Genomic DNA, 6,777 nt, shown 5'->3' on the forward strand with positions numbered 1-6,777 from the left:
GGGGTGAAGAAAGGAATTCATAAGGAACTTTAACTCAATTTTTTTGTGTGCCCAAGAGTTGAAAAATCTGAGTTAGCTTTAAGAGAAGTCTATTCTACAGTGTATAAAACCTATAAATAATCAGAGCCAAAGTGGTATATTAAAACCAATTGTCTAGCAAGTAAAAATTCTTGCAGTTGGTGAAGATCTTTTCCCAGTTTGTAGGCTGTCACTTTGTTCTGTTGACAGTGTCCTTAGCCTTACAGAAACTTTCCAGTTTCACTAGGTCCCACTTATTAATTGTTGATCTCAGAGCCTGAGCTATTGGTGTTCTATTCAGGAATTTGTTTCCTGTGACAATGAGTTCAAGGCTCTTCCCCATTTCTTCTTTTAACAGATTTAGTGTGTCTGATTTTATGTTGAGGTCTTTAATCCACTTAGACTTTAGTGCAGGGTTATAAATACGGATCCATTTGCATTTTTCTACATGTAGACATCCAATTAAAGCAGCACCATTTGTTGAAGATGCTTTCTTTTTTCAATGGTATGGTTTTGGCTTCTTTGTCAAAAATCAAGTGTCCATAGATGTGTGGGTATATTTCTGGATTTTCAATTCCATTGGTCAACCAGCCCATTTCTATGCTAGTATAATGCTGTTTTTATTACTCATGTATAAGTGGATATTAGCCCAACATAGATGATCTCTAAGAGACCCAACCCAGCATGGTGTGGTGATGGGGAAAATGAGACGTATGCTGGAACTCACTGCTGGACACCAGCCAGAGTACAGAATATATATCCATTAATAGCAATTCTTTTGACTAATAGTGTTAGAATTGTATTTAGAATTGAATGTCCTGACCCCAGAACTAAGGAACATTTTCCCATATGGAATGACAGAGTTAGGTATAGTCTTGTTTCAAAGTCACTTTTTTTAAAAAAAAAGGCTTTGGTGAGTTATCACAGGATGGGTTCATCTTTAATTCATATCTAGCATACTTGAGTTTTGCATGTGTAACATCTGAAAAGCATATCACACATTATCTGCCTCTTAAGTATAATTACCTGTATGGTCAATCAAGTCACATTTAACAAGCAATATATATTCCTGGCTGCTTTGTTATTTAATAATGAATTTATTAAAATATTATTTTTGGCAAAATTCTCAAATAATCTGTGACAAATTACTTATTGAGGAACCTTTGCTGTATATTTACTTTTTAGATCTCTTCTTTAAACCTAATAGATATTATAGATAAGCAGTCAAGTCTGTTGTTTTATGTTATTAAAGAATTTTTTTTTTCTAGACAAGGTTTCTCTGTGTAGCTTTGACTGTCCTAGACACACTTTGTAGACCAGGCTGGCCTCAAACTCACACAGACCCACTGCCTCTGTCCCCAAGTGCTGGGATTAAAGGCGTGTGCCACCACGCCCGACTCTATTAAAGAAGTTTTAAACAATAATATCAGTTTATATTGTTACATACACATTCCTACCCATACATATGTTACATGTTTCACAATATTGAATTAAATGAAATACAATAAATTAAAATTTAATATTTAGAATTCAGCATGCATATTTCTACTGTCCAGTCTGGCCAAGTCAGTCTGTTTTTCATAGTTCACACAAATGTACTTGTAGAAGAATAGACTATGTAAAAAAAAACAAAACACTGATTTGAAACTCTTTCCCTTAAGAACACCTTTTAACACACGTTCTGGCTCTGTTAGTTAAAATAAAAAATATTATGCTAGCCTCTTAGTTTTAGCAAAATTCATGATGTGGATTAATAGGGGAAATCTCTCTTGGTAGGTCTGTGCAGTTAATATTGACTATTTTCCTGCACAATTAGCATGCAACCATTTTCTCTATGCTATGCATGTTTGAAAAACAAATTATATGGCCAAATCTACTAATAATGAGACATGTGAATATCAGCTCATATCTGGGAATCTTTTGAGGCATCTCTTCTATGAATTATGTATCTCAAATGTTTGGCTTTATTTCCTATCATAAATTTTAGTGCCATCTTGTTAAATGTCTTTGAAAAAATTACACAGCCCAGTCCAGTTAATATTAACTTCCAGACTGTGATTTTTAACAGTAAACCATAGGCGCCTCCTCATACTCACATTAAAGAGGCATACTATTTTAGGATTATGGAAAGCATTATATAAAGTAAGTCTGCTTTTAGTTGAGGCTGACAGCTCTACTAGGTTCAAACACTGAGAATGATAATGCATATGGAAAGCACTTAAAGGCAAGCTATACTTTGTTCCACAATTTGCCCGTAGCTTTCTCTAATAAAAATGCAAGATTCCAGGAGTAAGAGGGGACAAATTATTGATCAAACTTGACCTCAATATGTGTTCTGATATCATTGCCAGATCATCTCATGAAAATTTGTTCAGCTGCATATCATTTGCAATGCATGTGAGTTGTAATTCTCAAAATACCAAAATGGTTTTATCGCGTTGATTCAAGTTGATTGAAGACATTTGCTTTTCATAGGTCATAAAAGGCCAAGATTATTTGCCAAAAAAATGCATGCCAGTAACTGAGATAACGCTAAAGCAAGCAAACAAAAACAAAAACAAAACAAACAAAAACTTCTTAATCATTAACTTGTCTTTCTAGCCTCAGACTGAAGGCATAGAAATTATATGCTGTGTCAAATTCAAATGCATCACTTTGTCTTTCGAATGTAACTCATTTGTTATAAAACAATATACATGCCATTTAATTCTGGGTAAATCTAAAATAATATTTTCTTCTCTAGTATGATCTGTAGGTTGGGTTTTATACTTCAATCTTTAATCTGTTTTTTTATTTGGTATTTGAATCATTCCTTAGGTTGTAACAAAGTAAACAAAGAAAAAGGAAAAGAGAAATGCTTTCTACATTTGCTTAGAAGCTCCCTTAGGTGCGAAGTACCTTACTGATTTATTTTTCTAGCAGTGGTAGAAGATACCACAACTATTTGTCTTTTCTCCATTTAAACAAATGTAACCTTCCCTACAGTTTGAATAACTTATATTCTTCATTCCCCCTTGAAACTTGAACCAAAGTACCTCCCACACTTTATAATATTCTGACCAGGATCAATACTGATAATGGCATAAGCAAAAAAGCAAATAAATAGCAGGATTGGTTCTGTGTTAATCGGATTAGAAGTTTATCATCAGCAGTGATCTTTATAATATGATTGCTCAGATTGTGTGTGTATGACTAATCTAAAATAATCCTGGAAAGTTATACAGCCTTTCTTAGTATTTGTAATTAATCTTCAACTGACAGCAAGTATTGATTTTCTTTCTAAATGTCAAAATATAATATTTAGTCTATTCCTTAAGTTACTAAGGGGCTTCTATCACATAATAGAATATTTGTTCATTACAAAAAGTAACCTGCTCAGGGCCAAGTTGTCTAACTTCTTACACTAGTAGGACAAGGCAACCACTTATTGGGGTTTGGCACAATAAGAATGAAAATATACTCCATCACATCGTGCTAAGTGTTATCATACTGTATTAATGACATTTAATTAAGAAGATGCTTCAAATATTCAAAATTATTTAAGCAGAAGTACTTGTTAATTAAAAGAGACACCATTATTTTACTACCTCTACCAATGCCTATGAGATGCATGCAGATCTATATGTTAGAGCCTTGTATTTCTTTTTCAAATTGTTTTATAATTAATTTTTTAAATTTATTCACCTTACATCCCAGTTGTAGTCCCCTTCCTTGTCTTCTCTCTGTTCCACCCCCTCCCTTTTCCACACCAACCTGCCTCCTCTAATACTCTCAGTGGGGGAGCCCTCCTTTCCTACTATTTGACCCCAGTATCATGTCTCACCAGGACTGCCTGCATCCTCTTCCTCTATGGCCTGGCAAAGCTCATCGACCAGGGGGAATTAATCAGGGAGTAGGTTACATAGTCCGTGTAACACATAGACCCTAGTCTCCATATTAGGAGACCCACATGCTGAAGAGATGACTCAGAGCACTGGCTACTCTTTCCAGAGGTTCCAAGTTCAATACCCATCAAGCAAGGGTGGTATTTCTAAATCTTGTGCAAAATCACTCTGTAATGTAGATTTCATAGATAGATAGATCAATACACTTAACATTATTCTGGATATTGTAAAAATATATAGTACTATATGTTCTTTTTCATATATTCTGTATTTATATTAGTCTTCGTTTATTTTCTATTGCTATGAAGAGACATTATGGCCAAAGTGGCATATATAAGACCATGTGTATTAGGGATTTGATTACAGTTTTAGACGGATATATTCAATGCCCATAATAACAATAACAGGGAACATGTTCCACTGCAGGCATGGCAGTGGACCAGTAGCTGAGAGCTATTGAATATTGAATATACACACAGGAGCAGAGAATGTTAAAGCTGGAATTTCTGTGGGCTTCTGAAATCTCAGAGCTCAACACCAGGGTCACACCTCCTCCAGCACTCCTACACCGCACAATCCTTCCCAAGCAAATCCACCAGGAAAAACCCAAACAGCTTCCAAATTTATGAACTTATTGAGCCTATTCACATGCAAGTGGCAACATTATTGAATGATCTTGTCTTAGAATGTGTTAATAAAGAAATGTTAGTGCATATATGCAACAACAAAACCTTGTGACTGTATATTATTCCCTCAGAGTTTTGAAGTAAAATTATATTAAAGTTGCAGCTCCAAATTGTCTGTTTTAATGTATGTAATGACATGTTTGCATTTATTTTATGTATGAAAATTTAAAAAGAACAGATTCTTAATTTTTTATGAGGTAACTTCATGCAAATTTCCAAAGTATTTTTTTTTTTTGGTTTTATTTTTCTGGTTACTATTGTAGTTTGAATATAAAATGCCACCTATAGGCTCATATTTAAAACTCTTGGTCCCTAGATGGTGATAAAATTCTGAGACGTTGTGGCTTAGAGGAAAAGTTCACAGGGTATGTGAATCAAAAAGTTTTCTACTATCCCAGGCCTCTTCTCTTTTTCTCTTCTCTTGTTCCCTTCCCTTCCCTTCCCTTCCCTTCCCTTCCCTTCCCTTCCCTTCCCTTCCCTTCCCTTCCCTTCCCTTCCCTTCCCTTCCCTTCCCTTCCCTTCCCTTCCCTTCCCTTCCTTTCCCTTCCCTCCCCCTCCCCTCCCCTCCCCTCCCGTCTCTTCTCTTCTCTTCTCTTCTCTTCTCTTCTCTTCTCTTCTCTTCTCTTCTCTTCCCTCCCCTCCTCTTCTCTCTTCCCTTCCCTATCCCTGGCTTCTCTTCTCTTTTCCCCTCCCTCCCACATCATCCGTCTCTTCCTTCTTTCCTCTCCCCATCTCTATTCTCTTTTGGGTTTTCTCCTCCCCTCTCCTCCTCCTCCCCTCTTCACCTCTCCTCACCTCTTCTCTTCTTTAGTGTTTCTTCTCTTATCTTTCTTCCTCCATTCTTCCCTAAGGGCTACAATGAGGCTAACCTAAGCAAGCTAAGCCTATCACCCACACAATCTGTCATGATGATTTTGCCTCATTGTAGCCCAGAAACAAAGCAGGATAGAGGATCATGGAATGAAACCATGTACCAATCTCTTCTCTCTTGTTTCCCTTAGGTATCTGTCAAAATATTTTTTTGAAAATCAGAAAACAAACACATTTAAATATACTGAACACATTGTCGAGAAGATGAATAGATAATCTTAAATAAAGAAAGGAAAACTCTGTACCTATTTTCTTTCCTATTTTTTTTAAAATTGGGCAAGAGAAAAAAATAACAAATGTTATTCTTTATCCTAAAACAAATGTAATGGGTTTCTGGGATATAAATCAAATATTTATCTTTCATATAAAAGAATTTAGTTTATATAATTTGATTAATCATTTATGTCAACATATTACATCTTCAGTTATATAACATACAAATAATCTTTGGGTGTTTATATCAACAACTTATAGACCTATTTTATTATTATTGAAGAAAAAGACATAGTGGACCTGCTTTTCCTCAGCTGCCGCCAAGGTGCTCGGTTCTTCCGAGGAAGCTAAGGCCGCATTGGGGTGAGGCCCTCACTTCATCAGGCGACTAGCACTGTGCCTGCAGTTCACAACATGGCCTCTGTCTCCAAGCTCGCTGCATCTACTCCGCCCTCATTCTTCACGATGACGAGGTGGCGGTCACGGAGGATAAGATCAATGCCCTCATTAAAGCAGCCGGTGTCAACGTTGAACCTTTCTGGCCTGGCCTGTTTTCAAAGGCCCTGGCCAAAGTTAACATTGGGTGCCTCATCTGCAATGTAGGGGCTGGTGGGCCAGCTCCAGCAACCGGAACTGCACCAGCTGGAGGTCCTGCGCCAGCCTCTGCTGCTGCCCCAGCTGAGGAGAAGAAAGTGGAAACAAAGAAGGAAGAATCTGAGGAGTGTGATGATGAAATGGGCTTTGGTATTTTTGACTAAACCTCTTGTTAACCTGCTCAACAAAAAGCTGAACCTGTTTAAAAAAAAAAACCATAGTGGACCTATCAACTTCAAATTCCTATTTCAAAGGCAGAAAATAATCATCTATTTTTAAAATTTGTACATACAAAATACTGTCGTGCTGCAGTTTTGTGTGCTATTCTACTGCAATTTGAACCAATTACAAAATTCTTAAATTGTTCATAGAAGAGTTCTCAACAATATAGAGACGGTTACACTCTGTAGCTATTTTATTGCAACAGCTAAGAAATAGGAGAGAGCAGTATATGTATTTGCAGAAAAGTGATTATCAACTTAGCAGAAGTGTTTCGCTGCCTTTGCTTCCAT

General features: G+C 36.4%; 1 pseudogene across 1 annotated transcript; it reads left to right on the forward strand.

Moving 5' to 3' along the window:
- Positions 1 to 5,980: 5,980 nt before the first annotated feature.
- Positions 5,981 to 6,444, forward strand: LOC311597447 (large ribosomal subunit protein P1-like; annotated as a pseudogene). Its single transcript has one exon. The product of its transcript is annotated as a large ribosomal subunit protein P1-like (transcript).
- Positions 6,445 to 6,777: the final 333 nt, after the last annotated feature.

Source organism: Acomys minous (assembly GCF_964271855.1).
Source record: "Acomys minous genome assembly, chromosome: 5".
NCBI classification, from domain to species: domain Eukaryota; kingdom Metazoa; phylum Chordata; class Mammalia; order Rodentia; family Muridae; genus Acomys; species Acomys minous.